This window comes from Lemur catta, chromosome 8 (genome assembly GCF_020740605.2).
Source record: "Lemur catta isolate mLemCat1 chromosome 8, mLemCat1.pri, whole genome shotgun sequence".
Taxonomy (NCBI): Eukaryota; Metazoa; Chordata; class Mammalia; order Primates; family Lemuridae; genus Lemur; species Lemur catta.
In genome coordinates, this window is record NC_059135.1 from 75,743,375 (window position 1) to 75,765,936 (window position 22,562).

Below are 22,562 nucleotides of genomic sequence, written 5' to 3' on the forward strand. Positions count from 1 at the left end.
GTAGAAATATGTGAAGAGTTGATCCTATGTATGATTCTTAAGGGGGAAACTACGTCATCTCCCCATCAGCAACATTTAGAATTTCCAGTGAAGATAAAAAATTGAGTCAACTAGAGCTAAAACTAAGATGGGAAATATTAGACTCCACCATAGGACATTAAGACAGTCCAGTAATATTTCATGGTTAGCAGAGTTAAAGGCAGCTGAGATATCTAATAAGATGAGAACAGTCAAAGACCCTATTTCAGAGTTAATAGGCAAATCATTACAAGCTTTGACCAAAGCAGTCCCCATACTGACCTAATCAAAATCCAGAATGAAAATTATCATAAAGTGCATGATGAACCAATTAGCCTGGAGCTGGCTTGATTTCTATCTGCTCAAGTATCTCAGCTGGGAATGGTAAATTAGAAACTAAAAGGAAATGAGGAGGAAAAAAGCACTAGAAGATAGGAGCATTAGTTTAAATTCTGGGGACCCTACACAAAAGCTTCAGGGTGAGGCCACTTTTGTCTTGTTTATAGCAAAACAAACAAACAACAAATAAAAAATAAAAACATACCCACAGGTCTCTCTCAAAGAACATGTACCCCTCTGTGGGCCTCCACCTATCTTGGAGCAGCACATATAACACTTGTACCCTACCTAGACAGGTAACAAAAGAGAAGTGCTTTTCTTCACTCTGTTAACATTAAATGCCACTTCTGGAAAATACTTTAAAACATTGTGGAAGTACAGCATCCTAGCTTAAGTCGATGAAGATTGTGAACAGGAGAAAGTAACTCATTTGAAGCACAGACAACTTCGTAGAAATTTAACAAGTACTCTATTGAGAAATAGCTTTACTACTTCTAGATTTTCCTGTGCTTTCATTATTTTGTGCCTTTTTCTATATCCAATATGGACAACAAAATTAAAGTAGATTTCATGTGAAAAACAAAAGAATGCAAAATATTTTTACAAGATTGATATGACACTTTTCTGGAGACTTCCTTAGGTTTGAAGATATCAAATCTAAAATCTTTTAATGGATGACACTGAGTGACGTAGTAGAAAAAACATAAAGAAGCTGTAGATCAGAAAACTACTTATAACCGTGCCATTTGCTAATCATGTTACTATTACCAATTCCCTTGACATAACTTAAAGTCAGTTGTTTATTTTCTCTTTTTTTTTTTTTTTGGTTGAATCAGAGGGTTAGACTCACATAATATTCTAAAGAACTTCTAATACAAAAATATTCTCATTTTAGTATTTTATATGGACCTTGGTAGGAAAATGATAATTTAAAAAAATTAATAATGGAACGAGAGAAATTTTTATTCAAACATGCTTTGATCTTATCTCAAAAATGTTCATTCTTGCATTTCCTAGTCTTATGAAAAATCCTGAGTTACCTCCTTTTCATTTTGTTATACTAATACCATCTATATCAATGTGCATTACCATCTTCAAAGTAATTACCTAAGAAAACTATGTCCTAACTCTTAACATGTTTCCATTGCTCTAAAGTTTTTGAAAATGTCTCTGTGCAAATTTAGACAGCAGAAAACCAGTATTACTCAGCCATGTTAAAAAATACATAACTCAATTTGATCACTATATTTAATCTCAAATTACATTAGTCTCTTTTAGAAAATAAAAAAAATAGTATCAATGTACAATATAAAACTACTAACAGAAAGTGCCACAGCCTGTAAAAAATATTTAAAAAGAAAAAAAAAAAGATGTTCTAAATGATTTGCAATAAACAATTCTTCCTCTCTAAACATTACTATCCAGGGTAGAATTTTCTCCCTCTGTGAAGCATCTATCTTGGGAAAATACTTATGTATATCTCTGAATATGGGACTGTTATTCAGTATGACCAGTCATGTCTTGCTGGTGGGTCCTTTTATCTGTAGATGGTAAATTTGAGCTAAAGTTACTATAATATAATGGCATGGATATTAGAGTCACTCACACTTAAGCTGAAGACACAGCTTCAACCACTTGGTAATTATATGATTTCAGGCCAGTTACTGAGACTTGGTTTGCCAACTTAGAATTACAGGAATATTATCTAATCTTGAGGCCATTTTCACAATTTTAAAAATGAAAACTCTTAGCATAATGTCTGGAAAGAGTAGCTGCCCAAGTACCATAGGAGGCTACATGGCCTTCGTACGCCTGGTCTCTATGCACCTTAATGAAAAGATGCCATACACTGGATAGACAGATGGTGGCAATTTTCAGCAAACAGATAAAATAGAAAATTTTCATCAGTGAAATAGAAGAACAGAGCAGGAAGAAGCTAGGGTAAAAGTGAACTGATTTGTACCTGACAAGGTGAGGAAATGGTGACTAGACAGAGAACGGAGTCCCTGCAAATTGGCAAATGGCCCAGAACTCCGACTCCTACAAGAAGACGTGAAAAGTTTTAATTTAATATTTGATTTAAAGGAGAGATGCTTTTTTATCACAGTGGCAGCTCATTGGGGAACGACTGGCAGGAATGACAGTACATCTGGCTGCTATATACTTCATTTAGGAGTGGTGGATGGAGGTATTTGGGTGCTTAAGCTTCTCCACAGATCCAGGGAGCATTACCTTTGCAGAGACCACACCAAAATTGAAGCCAAGGAGACAGAATTCCAGTTATGAAATTTCAAGACATCTGATCATGCAGCTTTCTTTTGAACATCCTTGTGGATCTGGTTACTCTCAAACAATTCATGTGCTCATACACAGACTCGGAGATGAAAACATTCTAGGAGCAAAGTAATTGACAGATAAATATTATTGACTGCATTTATCCAAATACTTTGAGAACATCAAGAATGCTGGTTGGACTGAGAGCATTGACTTGATCTATGGCTCTGTTATTAACATGCAGTTCTCCCCTCTCTCTCACAGAGCTTTGCATAAAGTTTTTCTTTCTTTTTTTCTTTTTATTTTTTTTTTTTTGTCAGAAAAAATTATGAAAGTGTCACTTTCCCTTTGCAGTTAATTCAGGAGAGATCCTCAATTCGAGCAGGGCACATTTTCATGCAAATACAGCAGCACAGTTTCCAGCCCCCTAATAGCTTCTTACAAATGATGTGCCATTACAACGAGGTTTATTTAAACAAATTTAATACATCTTTAATCAAGCTGGAGAGCATTTTCAAAGGTCACGCTCCAAATCAGGATCACTGTACTGAGCTTATCAAAGTATTAGCTTAAGGGGGAGGGAGAATTATTTCTTGGACAAGTAATTTTAGGCAAATCTTTATTTACATTTTTATTCAGTTATTAAATTTTATTCCTTTCCCTCCTCCTTCTAGTCTCCATTTATGAACCTATAAGAAAGTCTGCAAATGGAGCTATAAGCATATCGCTGCAGCCAGTCCTTCTAGAGACGACGCCTTTGAACGCAGAGAGTCTGAAAGGCAAGGACAAGAGACCAGGCATTTTCAATGTCAGAGATAATCTTTTAGTGCCTCTAAAGCATCCTTCCCGAAGGTCTCACATTAGGCTCCGTATACATTGTTGAAATTCTAATGCACCATTTCTTCAGTGGATAAATGAAATAGACATTGAGAGTTGCCCTAACCTAGACCCTCATTCTTTCCCCCTCTCTTTCTCTCTCTGTCTCTTTCTTCTGTATGTACATGCAATATATGCAAAAAAATATTTATTGCCTACCTGCCATGTGCCAAACACTGTGCTCTGCTTATATCTTTAAACTTCAATTAATTATTCCTACAAATACTAATATGGTTACCCAAGGTTCTCTCTAACTTTTGAATCTATTACATGGATATTTATGGAACAAGAAATATCAGCTTGATGCACCTAAGAAAAATAAGTTTATCTTTGGTACGAAATCTCTGCACAAATGTCAGTAACAGCAACCACCATATGCAGTCACAGTGACAGAGGAAATGTCAGTGTTTTCAGAGTGCAAGCTCCCATTCCATAAAATTCAACCCTTTATCCTGGTATAAAAGTAACTAATGAGGCCCCAAGATTAAAGGGGAAGTGAACTCTGCAAGAACATAAAAATAGCTGATGGGAAGAGAAGAGTTACTCCTGAGGATTTTAATCCTCATTAGACTTAGGAGCTTTCAAACTTCTCAACAACATAGAAATCAAACAGAGCATCTGAAAAGACAACCCTGAGATAATGAAAAGATCATGCAGCACTGCTACTGAATCTATTTTGGGGTCTTATCTTACTACCAGCAATTGCCTGTAGGGCAAAGAAAACTAGAGGAGCAGAGCAAAGCAGGAGAATCACACAGATGGCCATTATCATAGGCCAGTAAGGGACAAAGCACCACCCCTTCACATAGAAGGCAGCACCTAGCAGCTAAGAGCAGAGGAAGAGTAGGTAGACTTGTATATTACTTGGAATGTCAGGGAATTTACATGTAATCAATAACAACAGCACAACAAGGATCAGGCAGTGATTTGAGATTTGGGTTGATTCTCAAAGAAATTATTGAATGCCTTCTTATTAAGTCTTTGGGGGCAAAACAAAATATAAACAAAAACAAACAATGCCCCCCAAATCAAACAAATAAACAGATTGTTATGCACCCTTTCTTTCTAAATATGATTTCCCTGCTATTCTGAAGGCACAGAGCATTATTTTTATAGGGTATGTAGGAACAGTTAAAAAATAAAGATGTATTAAAGTTTTGGATGATTTTATATCCCTGACCCAGTGATATTATACGCCTTTTCAAAAATGTAATGGGTCAGGAAGTATCAAAAGTTACTTCAACATGAATACATACCAGCCATTCTTCTCCGTAATTTCCAAGCAAATTTTTGCCTGTCTTGATGCGTCTACATCGTATATCGGAAACTCTACAGTAGAATATCCTTATCTTCCTTGCAAAAGAAGTGATTGGCCAAACATGGCCTCCCCTTGGCAAGCCTGGTTTGGTTGGCCTTCTCTTTTATAATGTTTGTTGTTCTTCTCCCACTCCAGCTGCCCCCTCCTCTCCGTCCTCTTCCTGAACTACAACCTGGAATTCTAGAAACACTGGCACAAGACTTTCAGTGCCTTTGGTGCCAGCAACCATGTTTTTGGACTCAGGTGTGAGTGTGACATGGTGCAATTAAGAGTTCTCAGCTCTCACAGCTGAGACTAATCACTTGCACAACCTGAGAAATGTGTAAACCCTAGCACTGTACTCAGAGACTCTGATTTGTTGGGACTGGCCTGAGGCTTGCCATATATATTTTGAAAAAGTTTCCCAAGTGATTATATAAAAAGAATAGTGGAATTTTAAAACAGCTATGTCATCTTCCTAAGTCATTTTGTAGCTATGTTATCTAGTCACTTATTCTTTCTAGGTCTCTATTTGAAAGATGGAAATCCATTCATGTATCCCATCATTCTTCCAGAAAGTATTTATCAGGTGTGTAATATGTGCTCTGCATTAATGAATAATTCCTCTAGGATATTCCAGCCTAGTGGAGTTGACTGATTTAAATTTGATGGGTATGTATATCTATCCAGGAGAATTCTCCTCAGGGATGTCAAAGTTGGCAAGACTTTATAGATCAAATGACATTAGCCGGGTCTTAGGTGATGAATATACATTTACCAGGAGAAAGAGGAAGAATGTTTTAGCAAGAAGGGAGAGAGTATATTTAAAACATGGAAACATGAAAATATATAGTATCTTAATACTGATAAATTCTGTGGACTTGGAAATAAAGTTTATTGGTGAAGAAATGAGGACAGTACTGGGAACTCTGACAGGAAAGGTAAATGAAAACTAAACTTTGAAGGTTCTGGAAAAACATGTTGAAGAATTTGGTATTTTTTCATGTGGAAAATGGGTTACTATTTTTGTCTTTGTCTGCTTTTAACATGGGAATGGTAGACACATACACAAAGATTCATAATTACTGGGGCAAATTTAGTGTTGGGGTGTAGGTAGTGAGTAGGACGCGAAAACTGATTAAGGAAGAGAAACAAGAAGGGGGAGATTTGAGAGTCATTTCTCAAATCTCAGGTAGAAATTAATAGACCCTGGTGACTAGGTCTAGGTGATAAGAAAATATCCACGGTCATTTCTACTTCACTGGGTTTGAAAGGTGATGTCACTGGAAAAAGAAGGATAACTTTGTTCTGTGAGGTGGTATTTTCTTCATATATGTTGAAAGATCTGAAATTCTGAAGGCATATTCTGTCTCTTGCTTTAATTTTGCACATTAGTCTATACAGTCTTGAAAAAAATCTTGTTGCCACAGCCCCTTCAACAGCCAAACTATGGTAAAACTATTTATCGACTTCCTATATACCATGGCCCAATGAATTTCAGCATCAAATGTGAGTTAGTTGACCTTATTATAATGTTTATAAGTTAATAGAGATAACAAATCCATGATGTTCAACTCTTGAGTTAGGGAGTGTTGTGGAGAAGGAGGTGGGGGCTGGAGGGACAACCACTCGGCAAAAGACAACTTCTCTATTGCACCTCCTTTCATTGACTATGTTTTGGTTGGATGCAGATGGGACTAGAATTGAAAGCCTTGAAATGTTTAGAAAACTTACTTTTTCTAAACATTTGTACCCGTGTAATATGCTGAAATAAAAAAAAATTAAAAATTAAAACAATTACTTTTTCTGTTGTTCAAATAGACTTTATAAGGCAGTTTAAGGTTCATAGCAAAATTGAACAGAAGATTCAGGAAATTCCCATATGTTCCCTGCCCCCACCAGAGTGGTCATCAGTTACAATCAGTGAGCTGACATTGACACATCCTTCATTATCACCCCAAATCTATGGCTTACATTAGAGTTCACTCATGGTGTGGAACGTACGCTAGATTTTAACAACTGTATACTGATGTGTATCCACCATCTGTATGATCATAGTATCATACAGAGTAGTTTCACTGCCCTAAAAATTCCCTGTGTTTTGCCTATTCATCCCACTGACCCCTCCAATCTTTGGAAATCATTGATCTTTTTACTGTCTTCACAGTTTTGTCTTTTCCAGAATGTCACAGAATTGGAATCATATAGTATCTACCCTATTGGATTGGCTTCTTTCACTTAATAATATGCATTTAAAGTTCCTCCATGTCTTTTCGTGGCTTGATAGATCCTTTATTTTTAACACTGAATAATATTTCATTGTCTGGATGAATGACAGTTTATTTATCCATTCACCTACTGAAGGATACCTTGGTTACTTTGTTACTTCCAAGTTTGGACAATTACAGATAAACCTGTACAAACATATGTGTGCAAGTTTTCATGTAGACATATTTTTATGTCTTTTGCAGAGCAGAAGTTTTAATTTTAATGAAGTCCAGCTTATCAATGATTTATTTCATGGATTTTGCCTTTGGTGTTGCAACTAAAATGTCATCGACATATCCAAGATCACCTAGATGTTTTCTTATGTTATCTTATAGGAGATTTACAGTTTGCCATTTTAAATTTAGGTCTACAATCCATTTAGAGTTAATTTTTGTGAATCATGTGAGATCTGTGTCTAGATTTATAATTTTGTATGCAGATTTCCTGTTGTTCAAATTTACTTTGCCCAAGAAAAAGAAAATAATTGAATCCAGAGTGGATATTATGTTGTTTAGGAAAATATTATTAAGGATCTAATTTCTTAGGTGTTGTTGGCCCTTGGGCCCTGTCTAGGAATTAGAAGATGAGAAAAGAAAATTAACCACATTCTGGAAAATAATGTACAGAGCCATCTTTATGAATGACAAATTCCCTTATCAATACTTTGCCTTTAAAAATCATTGATTTTCTGTTATATAAATTTTGATTTTACTATTTCCGAGAATCATTGTCTGCTGTAGAGAGACTATGTGTGTTGTGCTCAAAAAACTACCTGAGAGAGTCTAGAAGTTTGCAAAAGCAAAAAGGGGCCATATTCTAGATGAAATAAATCAGCCATTGAGAAATACACTGCTGAGAATTATTGTGTACTATGGACTGCCCACGAATGGGAGAGAGCCAGATCTTTTGGTATATCATCCTTGAGAGAGTTAGAAATAAGTAAAGACTCCAGAAAGAAAACAAGATCAGCAACAGCAGACTACTAATGAGGGGACTACTTGGTCAGGTTCTTGGCTTATAATTGAGGCAGGTTTAATAAAATGACTATTTTTAAAGTGATGGGTGGGAGAAAAAAAGAACTGCAACAGATGATTCATTTACATAAGACTAGCAAAAGCAAGAAGGCATTACCACCCACAGGTTGAAGGGGCAAGTGGTAGAAGTGATTAGGCTGCCCTGAGATTGTCACTTAATGAAGAGGGCCATCCAACAGGATCAGTGTCCTCTGGGAGAGGGATGACCTGCATTGGGAAAAAGTGGAATAAATACTACCACCTTACATTCCTTCCACTTTCCAATTGTATCTCATCACCTCCCATTGGCCCATTGGCTGAACTGAACCAGAAGTCAAAGGGTAAAGGACATTGTGGAGGCAGTCCTCACAACCCAGCTTCCCAGGCTGAAGCAGAGCAGGATATGCAGAGGTAGAGAATGGAGCTGGAAGGACAGAAAATATGCAACACAGTGATCACCCCTTTGTGTGTGTGTGTGTGTGTGTGTGTGTGTGAGAGAGAGAGAGAGAGAGAGAGAGAGGGAGAGACAGAGAGAGAGAGAGACATAGGAGAGACAGAGACAGAGTTTTTAACAGTAAGTTTCCAATATTGCCATTTCCTATAATTTCTCCTAATTGTTCATTAAAGTATTTTTCCAGTCTTGTACTATTGACCAAAATGAAAAGGTTCACTAAGAAAGAATGGTTTTTCCCACATGACTCTTCTGCTAATGCAGCAGAGCAGGGACTATCAAGAAGCAAGGAAGGCTATGGATGCTGTATTCCAGAGGGATCAACTGCAAGGCCAAGAACTGCTGAAGACAGAGACATGGTAGGGAAGAGCAGACCAGATTTGAAAGCAGTATATTAGTGCAGTATAGGTGAATGTGGGGGTAGATATGAGACAACCCTCTTTCCTTTTTAAGTTTTTTTTTTTTTTCAAAATATGGAGAAAAGATGATACTTAAGGGACAACAATGCATATTTTAAGACATTATTTTGAAAATATCTATAATCACCAACTAGTAAAATAGTCCTGTTTACTTATTTCTAGATTGCCTTGTATTATGGGTCTTGTATGGGTCCTTGAGGAAGAGATTCTGAAATTATTTTGACCTTTTAATTGCTTAGAGCAATTCACCCAGAACATTTTGCAGCTTTCAACCTTTCTAAAGAAACATGCGCTTGAATAAGAGAATATTCTGCAAATTGACTCCTAGGCTGATTTCCCACTATCATTCAGAATGGATTGGGGCCAATTCCTTCAGTCATTAGCTATGTGATACAAATTGATTTTAATAATTCATTCCAAATACAAATAGAAATTATCACAATATATGTAGGCATATATATTGAACTACCTGTTCTTCATTAAGACAGATAAGTGAAAATTTATCCTATTTCTAATTTCTATTGTTTAATAATTAGATTTTTTTTTTTTTTTTTTTTTTGCTTTTTGGTCCCACTTAGACAGTAATTAATAAAAAAGACTAACTCTCTTTCTTGGAAGACAAGAATAGTGAATACTTCTTGAGAAAAATATAACGTGCAGAAAGTCATGAGTTTGTGAGGAAGAGATCATTTATTTTATATAATGGGAAATAATATAAAAATAAGTGGAAGTATCTTTCAGGAAAATCATTAGACTCTCTGTGAATATTACATGCATACACATTTATTTGTAAGAGAATATTTTCTTTTCACTTTTCTGTGTGTTGGCACTAAATCTATTGTAGTCTGAATAATTACATTCTGATTTAAATTTTTACAAATAATAGCCAATATTAGCTCTATAGTATCTATATATCTTATATATGTTTAAATTTATAGCTTTTATGCTTTTAATCATAACTTTGTTTATATTAGTGATTTGGATGATATCTCTAAAAAAACATAGTACTGGAGATTAGATATTCCAGATTCATATTCTAGGCCCTCTAAAGTATAGGATTATGACTCAGATTTCATGGAATCTCACTAATCCAGTATCTGGACACTAACTAATGTAATTGTACTATAATTTTAAGGATATATTCAACACTTTAATATGACCATTAGTATAGCCCAAAAAGGAAATTGCCAATAAATATTCTTAATTTTTTTGATAATTGTTTACAATATATCATCAAAACTCAAAATTTTATTTGAATTAATTTATATTAAAATACAAAGAAATTGCTATATATTAGTCTCTGTTTTTGTTTTAAAACAAAAATATTTTCAATTAACCAAATATAGTATCTTATGCTCACCAACTAGTTCACTACATATTCATATGCAAAAGGTAATCCAAACTTTGCTGGGAGAATTTTACTAAGCTAAAACACTTTAATGTAGCACATTTAAGTAAACATTTGTTATTCAATATTATTTATGCTTTATATAGCATTCTAATTTTTTCTTAGTTTTTGGTTTGGAATATGTAATATATATGTTTACACCCCACCCCCCAAATGATAGTGGCTTGATTTCAGCCACTGGTTATGGTAAATTTTTATTTTGTTCAAATATTTCACTCTCTTTCGATACCAAATGTACTCTTCATTGAATAGATACTAAACAAATTTGCCATTTTTTATGCATAGATATAGAAAATAAAAATAATTTGAGGAGAACATTTCTGCAGCTCAAATTGAAATAGTCAAGACAAACCAAGATCTTAATGTAAATTGATTTAGTTAGTTCAATTCATTTCCATGAGAGCTCAGAAAGGGTATACATGAAGGAACACTACCATAAATTGGAACATTGCGAAGACTGTGATGGTTTATGGCCCAGAGCCCCTGAGCAAATGATCCACTGTTCAAAATATAAAATAATTGACCTCTTTGGCTCACTTTCCCCTTGAAGTAGTGTTCTATCCTGCTGCTAAAAGACCCTGTATAAAGAATTATCACAACTTCCTTCAATGTTCTTTTCTTTGCTTAAAATGTCTCCAAATTAAGAAGTGAAAAGTTACTATTTTTTTTTTCTGTACAACATATTCAATTTCAAAAATTTTGGAACAGGACCCACCATGGAAAATGTTCAAACTTTATCCTCTTGATAGATAGTAGATAGATACTTCAGAATGAGATCAATATGTCCTCACATTTAAATAGAACATCCCATTACATAGAGCCAGGCTGTCAAGATTGGATTGCATGTATAATCTTCTTTAAAAAAATTAATGCTTCCAAATGAGTAAGATGAAATAGAGTAGAAAAATCATATTCTCATTGCCAATCTATCATTTTAAAGTAATACCTAGGCAGTCCATCAGCATCAAGAAGATAGGGACATCTGCTACGCTTTTCTGAGACAGCCTAATTTACATATTTGTAAATATTAAATATAAATTTAGAAATTGATATTTCCCTTTTCTTCATAAATGGTCATAAATCATTGATGGAATCTGAATATGCTCAGGAAGAATAGATTTCTTCTCTAATTCTTTTAGAAGCATAGCTACTTTTATTGTCCATATTGCTAACATTTTGTGCTATAACGGGATACTCATAAAAACATAAAGGTATACACACTTTTCTTTTAAAATTTTGCCCTGTTTCTTTAGTTGGTAAATACGTCCACTGTAATATTTTGTCCAGTTTTGTTTAAGTGTATGAGTCAGACACTGATTCATTTTCAGGCATCTGGTAGATAAGTATTCTATCTTTCCTATATTTTCCTAATTTCAAGTTTATCTGAGATGTGGACAATGCAATAGAAAATATTTATAAATTTAGTTAATTTTTTAAAGTCGAAGCTATGGCTGACAAAAATAAAACAGTAAAAGCCAAATAAATTTTGTCTAGTCTTTGCTCACTGAGAACATTTGTTAACCAAGTTTTTAATCTATCTTAGAAATTTTTTTTTTACAGTATATTGTCTGGTTCTTGTTTTCTTATTCCTTATTGTCTCTCTGGCCTACAGTCAAATATATATAATACTCTATTAAAATGCATTTGTTGAGTAAATGGCAAATAAGATATAATAAACTATGAAGGTCAATTTATAAATGAGTATATTCCAAGTGTTAATTTGTAGATCAGCTGTCTGTCACTAGTAACATATTTTTTCATAGAAATATATAGTTGTTAGGTTCCCAGGCTAGCCCAAACATAAATTGTTCTATTAATCAATGCTAATCATACTAGCCTCAGTTATTGACAGCAGGGGTCCTGACACTTCAGGAAAGAGGAGAATGAGGAGGATAATAAAGATAATTACTCCCCATCCTCCCTTCTCCCTTGGATTCACGAATCGTCTCAGCACCTTTTTGGAATAGTGAATTAGAAAAGAGTACACCTTTATATTTCCCTTTCCGCATTTATCCCTAAACTAAAAATAATCCTCTGTACTGATTCCTAAACACTTAGAAATACTTTTCATAGGTAACGTGTTTTTAGCTCTTTCTATGTTCCAGGAACAATGATAAATGCTTTATGTGTATTATGTGTATGATTATATGTCATTCTAACCATAAACCCTGTGACATATGTGCTGAAATTATCACCATTTTATAGATGAGGAAACTGAGACAGAGTGGGATTCAGTGATTTGTTTGCATGAAAAAGGGGCAGTGCCAGGTTCCCAGCACATGTATCCCATTCCCAATCCCCATCCAGTGTGGCCCCGCCCTGAGGCCCACCCTTCACAGTGAGAGCTGCCGTCCCCACTAGGTTCTTCCTCATTTGCTTATACAGCAGGTCTAAGTAGGCCTTAGGAGGGAAGCAATGAATACGTATTTTTTATCCAATTAATATTACCTCTTCTAAACCACCTTAGAGAGATCTAAAAAGAAAATGCTTCCGAACTCAGATTAAGTATTTTATGCAGATAATTTACATTGAAAAGAAAATTGAAAGAAAAGATAACACACTGTTTGGGTGAGGGAGGGTCTGAGCCCCCTTAAGGGAATTGCCTCTTCCTCACAGGGGTTTGTCTTCCTCATGTCATTTATTCACAAAAAAATCCTTCCCACTGTGAAAATACCATCCAGTTTCTAGTCATTACATGAAATTTAGAAAATAAAAACAAATATAGATATAAAGATTAAAAATAAGTCATCCTAAATCCATTCCAGCAGAAAAACCAAATTTTTACATTTTTATATACTATTTTCCAATACCCTTTCCCCCATATTTCTTAAAGACATACAGAGTTGGAAGATCTTAGTAGCAGATTTTTTTCTTTTTTAAACTTAAGGGATAGAATTGGCCTTTTCCCAAGTTTTCACCAAATTTTCGTAGATATAGTGTAAAATGATTGAGTTATACCTCATCATATATTCTGAGTAGAAAACATGAAACAGATCTTAGACCCATTAGCTACTTGTATATGGGGGTTTATAATTTAGGGACTGGCTCTCAAACACACTCTTTGCCTCTTTATAAGATTTGGAATTTGTCATACAATTATATTAACATGTATATAAAAAATGTTGAAGTGAGAAAGTTGATGTCTTAAGAGAAACAATATTCAGTTAACTGTACATGTCATGACTTGATGGGGTTACTGAGAGGCAGTGCAGATTGCTGGACTTAATGAAACCAGTATAAACCCAAATGTATTACTTTTGAGCTTTAAAAGTAAGGCCGTGTATGCGTGTGTGCGTGTGTGTGTTTGCTTATCTTACACCTTTTGAGAATTAAAAGGAGTTTTTGAAAGCACAGTACCTTTATATTTTTCTATATAAATCAGTACCTTTTATAAATGCCAGTATGTGAAAGCAAACCAACGGTCTCATTTTAAGAGAAATGATATGAAAAAAAGAGCAACTTATTTTCTACCACTCACTAACCAGTCAATTAATTTTCTTTTTTATCAGATTTGAGCTAACATCATTCATCCAACAAAAAAAGATTTAATGATCAATATCCAAGAAAAATTAGACTAATAATTCAGATGATTGTACTCTTCTTATACTTTGCAATTTTAACAAATAGGGCTTGAAGATTTGAATAAAAACTGCTCTGTGATAGATACAGCACATGAAGAGGTAAGTACAATTTTAGTAACTGAGGTTGGCTAAATGGTTTTGTTTTATGCCTTACTGGTTTACAAAGAATTGTTCAAGTCCCAGACCTTGCCTTGATCTGTGTGTTGCAAGCCTCACGAGCAATGGCAGTATTGAACTCATGCTTCAGAGGAAGCTTCGGGATTACGATGCAGGAATTTTCTGCTTTGGCTCTACAGAAATTACTCTCAGCTTTTAAAAGATAACTAAAACCATCAGATCAGCTAGCTTTCAGATCTGCATATTATACCAGTATTAACAAATTCTATTACCAAACTTTGGAAATAGATTTTTAAAAGTTAAATATAATAGAAAAAAATGTACAGATAGGTTTTGAGCTTTTATTTCCAAGAAAGTCCATAGTAGAGATGAAGACTCCAAATGCTTTCACTCTCTATTCATTTCTTTTGTGATATTAAAGAGTGGACAATCACTTTTACAAGACCTTAAGCTATAATTTGAACTGACATCCTTATAGCCAAGTGCATTAAAATTTAGAAGAAATTCCCAAGAGGAATACTCACATGGGGTAATATAAATGTATATTTCTCTCTCTCTGTGTGTATATATGTATAAAGGAAAGTGGGTAAGTCAGCAAATATAGGGAAATATATTCATAGTAATTAAATGCTTTCTTCTCTCACTGATCCTTTTTCTTTTACAGCCAAAGTATTAGCTTAAGAATGCTGATTCAAAAGAGGTAAACGAACCTTGTTCTTTTGGTAGCTGGACTAGTTTTGCTTATCTTGGTTTGAACTAGTAAATAATTCTCAGCAGCAGCATGAAGAAAATCCAGCTCAGTTTCCTGCATTCTAAATCAATCTCAGGTTTAAGAGAAGGTGCAGGCTTAAAAGTTATTACAACTCCACTGTTTTCTCTGATAAATTACATGAATAACATTTGAGACAATGCATTGTTAAATATTTATGTCTAGTACTATAGAACCAAGAAAAGCACAAGAACCCCTAGAAGAATAAATATATTTACCTAAATAAATTACTAAGACAAATATACTCCTATGTGCTCTGTACCAATAAACAGTAGGTATTCACTAAATTGTAGAATATAAATGGTTCATTTCCTCTAAATGTACACTGAAAGATCTATAACATGTTACACATTTCCTGTGCTTTGCATATATATTTCAATATTCATCATGAAAAGCCTTGCTTATGTGTCAATATACATTACTTTGCATATATTAAGAAAGGCTTTTTTTTAATTTCAACATTACAGATGCTTTTTACTATGAGGGAAAGCTTAGGTCTTATTTCATGATTAACCCTTTCACGGCTCATCCTTTTTTCTCTACATGACATTTGCACAAAATGAATTGCTTGCTTAGACACAGCTAACTAAATAAAAGCAGGCCAGAGCTGATAGTATGAAAAATGGATTTTCATTACTGTTTCATTGATTCTTGTAAATAAGGGCCTGAGGCCTGCTCCGAAAAGGCTGCAAACAGTAATAATTTAATCTGAGGTGACATAGACCAAAATGTATGTGGACAAAAATCATCCTTGAATATTAAACAACAGCCTCAAGACAGAGAAAAGTGTTGCAGGCGAATTTAAATGTATGCAGATCGGTGGGTAACATATTTAAAAACAGAAATTAAAGATTCCTGTCATAAATCACATTTGCTGCCATGGATATGCCTTGTTATGCTGGCGTTTAAGAAAACCTGAAAGGTTAAGGCAGTTGGTGCATTAAATCGTACAAGGATAATTAATACTTTTCTTGTGGCTATTTATAAGAAATGGAAAATATTGTCAGATCAGCTGTGGCACTGTAGTAATTTGAGGGGGAAGCCATGAAAGCATGAGTCAATAGTTTTAACTGGACAAATGTCAAATGCTTAATGATGCAGTATCCCAATTTGGAAGCTGTTTGAAAGTTGTATGATTTTTAAAATGAGATAAAATAGTTCATTCCTATACTGCAATTATAATTTGTTTTTCTCCCATCCTCTTCATATTGTTCAAGAAAAAAAAAATAAAAACAATTTTTCACATGGATTTTTTTGGAAGTTTTTATGCCTCAGTCACCTATACTGTAGATGCCATATGAAAATAAATAACATTTCTCACAAGAATCATCATAAATTCTGCCTTTCACCATGTCTCAAAAAATAGCGATGACACTTTTTTTGAGTGACTAATTTACTTGTCACATCAGGAATTAAATTAGTAACATCAGAGGACCCTCCAATCACTTCCCCAGAGAAAAATCTACCTTTGTTACTCAAGGAGCTTAGGTTTATGATCACTCAATTATTTAAAAATCCTCCTCTCATAGCTTGTAGGTTTTCTATACTCTAAACTAAAATCAGTGCTTTTTATTAGTATCATGAATTATGAAAAAGTGCCCCCCACAAGACAGAAGGCTTATGGCATCAAATCTTTGGGATTTGAAAGGGCCATTTATCTTTTAGGACACTGCTACCTGTATAATATTCCTTTGAGCTCTAAGAAAGGAATAACTGCCCTTTGGAAAGAAAACTATTCTTGTTACGAATAAAATAGTCTCACGATCATAGATGCATCATTTATGCAGAATATAATCTAGTTTACAGGTTTTTCTTTTTAAAATAGGTTTCAAAATAACAGTGGAGTTTGAGTATATCACAAGAATAAACCTACTATATTTTGATACAAAACAAGCATGAGGTAAGTAAGAATTTTTTCTTTTTGGAAAAAAAATACTGACATAGATTGCACACAGGTACTTCTCTGGTTACAAAATTCATTAATATTTTTATGGTTGAATTTAGCCTAGAGATCATTAACTAAAAAACCTCACATGAACATTTAATACAAGGTGCTTTTAAATATCTTTTATGTAAATAAGTAACACAAAATTAGTTTTGGGTTTTTGCTAGACTACACCATCATTGAATGTTCCCCATTGGCCAGAAAAACCAATTGATTGGGGCTCTTCTGGTTTTTAAATAGGGTGAGTCAGAAAGCCTTGTTCACTCACCATTGATAGCTAACACTGAAGGGAGGTGATAAAACCATTTTCACATTAACACCGCTGCTCAGTACTGAGGTCATTGGGTAGAGCAATAGATATGTATACCATCTTTCATTACACTACACAACACAGGACTCACTCATGTCCTCTTTCTTTTTTATTGGTATTAACCCTCATAACCAAGCTCTCTATGATGATTCTAAATGTGTGAAAATAACTTTAGAAAAAGCTATGAGATTTGTTTTAAAATTGTAGAATGTTTGCTCAGAAAATTAAAAAAAAAAAATCACATGTACAAAATGAAAAAAAGAAAAAAAAAAACCCAACAACCAGAAAAAACAGATGGGGTGAATGAGACCTCCCTTGCTAACATCTGCAGGTTTGTAATTTCTTAGATTGTTCAACCCTCCCCTGTGACTCAGTATCCAGAGACATTGCCTCATAGGTAGAGGATGAACATCAATACATCTGGCCTGACAAATATTCTATGAGTAATGCCCCCATTGACCAACAGTCCTTCCTATTTGAGCAAAAATGGTATGACTTTGGAGGAATGAGAATGGTTTAATATCACAACAGCCTTCCTGACTAAGCATGTAAAGTTCAGAGCATCTGAACCAGTGAAACTGACAAGGCCATAGGAAGAATGGAACTCCAGTCTTCATACTCTGGCCTCAGAAGCCTTAGATTAAATACTGTCTCTGCTTAAAGTGAATTGGCCCTGGACCAGAGGCTTCCTGAAACAAAGAAAGTAATGTTAGGGATTAAACTGCGATTTAAACAAAAAAATGTTTATCTTTTGTTATGTTTTCTGTGTTTCTGTAGACTGGACATTAAGTCATTATAATCTTGTTAATGATTAATGTCATGATCACTAATTTGGTGATCAATTTAAAATTCTTCAGCAGATTGTTTTAAACTTAAATACAAGGCTATTTTCAGTTTTCAACGTTCTTTTTAGCTATTGGTATTAAACATACATAACACATTTCCCTGGAAGTAGATATAACCCAGCTGTTAAGGATAAGATAGGAAAAACAGACTAAACATGAATTGCAAGTGAGAATTTTTCTTGAAGAGAAAGCCTCTGTAAGTTATGTTGCAAAGCGGTGGATCTAAGGAATAACATTTTATGCCTCACTCTCACTTACTATTGCAGGATAGCCAAATCTTTTGCAAGATGTGAAATATTTTCTGTGCAATAGTAGATTATTGTCTAGACGACTATCAAGGGTAGATTAGCAAGAATAGGGACACGATCTCCAAGTCAAAGAGCAAACACTAGCAATTCTAGAAACAGGTTTTGATTTATAGGCCAACAAAATATGTTCTAAAATCTACAACTTACAGGTACAAGACTAATTTTACCATTAGAATGTACCAAATAGTTTCAATATGAGTGGAGAATTAAACAAAAGAGCTCACCAGCTAAACAGAGTAAGAAGGAGATAGAATAAAATGGAAGAGATCATAGACACTAATCTCTTAAGAGCTGTAATGGCTCCTGTGGGCCTGTTATTGCCTGCGTAATAAATATATCTACTGTGCATGAGCATTAACCTCTGCAAAAATATCATGAGAATATGTAGCACATGGACTTGTAAACATTAGTGGCAGCTGCACTGATATATAAGTGTACAATGAAATGATTCCAAAGTAGCTATAATGTCCTATCATGGCAGGCTTGGTGAATGCCAATGCATTCACATGATCAAAGAGACAAATGAATTGGCTTTAAATGTATCATTAGTTGTAAGCTTCACAATTTGTCATAAGTGACACTGGTCTTCAATGTCATGCAGATTAAAGCACATTAAAACTGTGGAGAAAGCCATGGCTTCAAGGTATTTATATAGGTCTGAGCACTGGGTGGGAATAAATAGTTTCAGAGAATTGCACACGTTTTAGATCTATCTCATAGCAAAAATTAGGGTAAATGTGCCATGTGACCAGCATAAAGACTCCATGATATCTACTTTAAACAATCATAGGTTATAAGCCATTCTCCAGGAGAGGGAGGTAGTATAAATGTTACATTAAGTTGAGATTCTAAAATGTGATTTCCCAGCAGTAACCCTAATAAATAACCAAGTGTTCTTAAACATCCCTTAGGCATACTTTTTAATCAAATATTTCCACTTCTAAGGATACATGGTTCTTATACCATGTGTATAGAAGATCATTAGAGTTATCTGCAAAGAAGAAAAATTAGAACTCATATTGTGTCCAACAACAACAGAAGAACAAATAAACATTTAAAGGATTTCCAGCAGTGGTAATACTTGGAAATTTCAAAAAATATTTAATGACTTTGGATAATACTTTAAAATAGAAAATAAATAAGAACAAGATATAAAATTGTATTGCCAATTTTATAGGAAAAATATGTATCTATATTTAAAGATATGGAAAGAAATACAAAAAATATTAACAATACCTTCAAGTATTTGGGAAAAATTATTTTCTATAAACTTTTAGTATTTTTCAAATTTTATAAAAAGTATTACTGTACTTAAATTTATCATAAATATTTTCTAAATAAGCAAAATATTGAAGGACACATCCAATGAAGTAGCGATAAACAACTCTTCTGAGGCTACTAGGATCTCTTTTCTATCTATCTTCGAGACAATTACATTGATTTTCTTTCTTTTAAAGTAGCGTTTTATTAAGGAGTCCTCTTAGAGCTTCCCATTCCTCCATAGTATGGATGAGAGCTAAGGAGAGATTTTCCAAGACTGGAATTATCCTGAAAATAGGTTTTTGGAAGGCAGGGATCTTGTCCTTTATTAAATCATCCCACTAAATATTCATTCAAATCCCCATTATTCCATGAAGCTTTTTCAGCTAGATAAACATATAAACATCACATTAGCAACCTTTCCTGACCTGAAATCTGCCTCAGGTCAACTCAGGGCTACTGAGCAGACTAAGAACAGGATACTTTTTGCCTTTTCGTGGCCATTTACAGAGGATATTTGCAGACATGACTTGTGGACATTAGCACCCAAGTACCTGCTCATCATTTCCATTTTGAAATACACCACATGCTGCAAAATTAAATGGCTAAAACTCTATTTATGAGCCACCTGGAATACTGCTACTCAGTGTTCTAATTATAAACCTGGACACTGTTTTGACTTTTCCTCTTTAACCTTGCAAATAACAATCTGCCAGTCTTGTAGATTTTCAGACTATATAGGTCTTTAACCCATTCACTGTCCTCAATCATTTCTGTCATTGCCCTGGTCCAGGCTTCCATCTTTTTTTTTTTTTTTTCACTAGTTTGGTCCAATAGCCTCCTAAGAGTTCTCTCAATACTTAGAGCCCACGCACTTATTTATGACAATCCATTCTTCCTTGCAGACAAAGTCTATTTGTAAAACCCTGAGCTTATCATGTCACCTCCCGACAGACAGATAACTCATGCCCTTTAAGATAAACCTAAAGGTCTCAGCACAGCCTTGAATTCCCTTCAGGATCTTGTCCCTGCTTCCCTCTCCAGTCTCACCTTTCTCCATCCTCCTCTGTCCCTTCACATCCTCCTATTGCTCTCGCTACTGTTAAGATTCTACCATGTTTCTTCTTACCTTCTGGCCTCAGCACATGGTTTTTCTTCTGTGCAAATGGCTCTTCTCCCTCCTCTCTGGCCCCCATGTCTACTCTGTTCACCTAGACAAGCCCTGGTAGCTCCCACTTTCCACTGAGGTCTTCTTGTCTTAGAGCCCTGGATTCCTCTAGATTTTGTTAGGAACCCTACTTGCTTGCTTTCGTTTCATCCTTCTCTACCTCAAAAATGAGACCTATCCCATTGTGTTGTTATTGCAGAATAATTACTTGTTTTCTCCATTGGACATCGTGCTCCGTGAGGGCAGGAAAGGTGTCTGCCATATTCTATGTTGTATCTGCAGTGCGTAGCTTATTCCTCATAAATAGCTAGTTGATTTTAATGATGTTTTTATGATATTTTAATGTGTGAATAAACAAAAGAAGTGTTAACATTTTTCCTATTTAATAGGTCAAACACTAATCCTTAGTGTTTATTTGTGAATGTAAGGATATTCTTAGAAATCAAACATCCTCATAATGATGATAATGATGATGGCTACAACTTCGTAGTGCTTATTGAATCCTTCTTTGTTCTAAGTACTTAACATATATTACTTCATTTAATCCTTCCAGCAACCTGAGAAGTAGGTGTTATTATGGCCATTTTACACATGAGAATACTGAGGCACTGAAAGTTTAATTTTTCTCACAGCCACACATCTAATAAGTTGTTATATTAGGACTCTGTGGCCACATAATATATGAACTCTACGTTTTGAAAGGATTTCTATAGTAGATGCTTATTTTTATTTTTATAGTATTTCATTGCAGTCTCAGGTCAGTGGTAAATTGAGAATGGGGAAACTCTTCCACACAATCATTCATTCAACCAGGCTGATAAAAGTTCTGCAAAACTTAAATGCTTGGTTTCCAATATTAACCTGAAAGGGACATCACGACAATGGAAAAACAAGGCTTTATGGCACAGATAAATGCCTTGTATTACTTCTGTTCACAATTACTTGCCAAGAACTTGGAGCAAAGAATGTTGAGAAATATGCTCATGGAGAAAGGACATAGACATTTTTGTTAAATAATTTGCAGTCTGTATTACAGGGGCTGAGGCTATATTTGAACCCAGACAATATGGCTCCAGAGCCCAATTCATATGACTATAAACCTTCTCTAACAGGAATGTGCCTTATCTATTTAATTCATCTCCTAATTAGATGTATTTAGTATGTCTTAAAGCTGTATGCTCTCTGCTTAAGAAAATATAGATTATATGCATTTTTTAGGTTTGGACAGCCTTCTGTTCCTTGTATGTTTACATAGAAAGTAGTTGGCATATGTCGTTCTGAATATCTAACAGAAAGGATTGGTAATGTCATTGCCAAAACTATCTGCAACCCAGGTGACTATATGTTTGTAACTACAATAATTATATATTTAATTATATACAAGCATTTTCCATTCCCCTAAGGACATTTGGCTAAATACAATAAGAAAAACAGTTGGCGAAATTTAATAACATCATTATTTGACACCTACAAATTATGATTTAAAAGACAGATCTATAGGCAAATTTTAATTGCATAAAAGTTAACTAATATTAGTTGAAGAAAATCTGAGAGTTGTTTTCCCTGGGGTATTACAAGGGGAAAAGATTATCAGAAAGTAAGAAAAAAAATCAGCACAACTGACAGATGTCTGACGTAAAGTGAAGTATCAAAGGAATTCTCTGGAAATTATAATTCTTTTAACCTAAAGTCAGTTGTAAGAAACTTAAAATTTGAAAAATAAAAAAAAAAAACCCACCAACCTAAAATATTCCTCTGAGAAGCTTGGTCATTTGGAATAAATAGATAATTTGATAAATTAATACATGGCATAATTTTGGTCAAAGAGGTTGCAAAAGTATGGCTCTGTAATCTGTACCAGTTAATATACCAGCAAAGTGAATTACCCCAAAACTT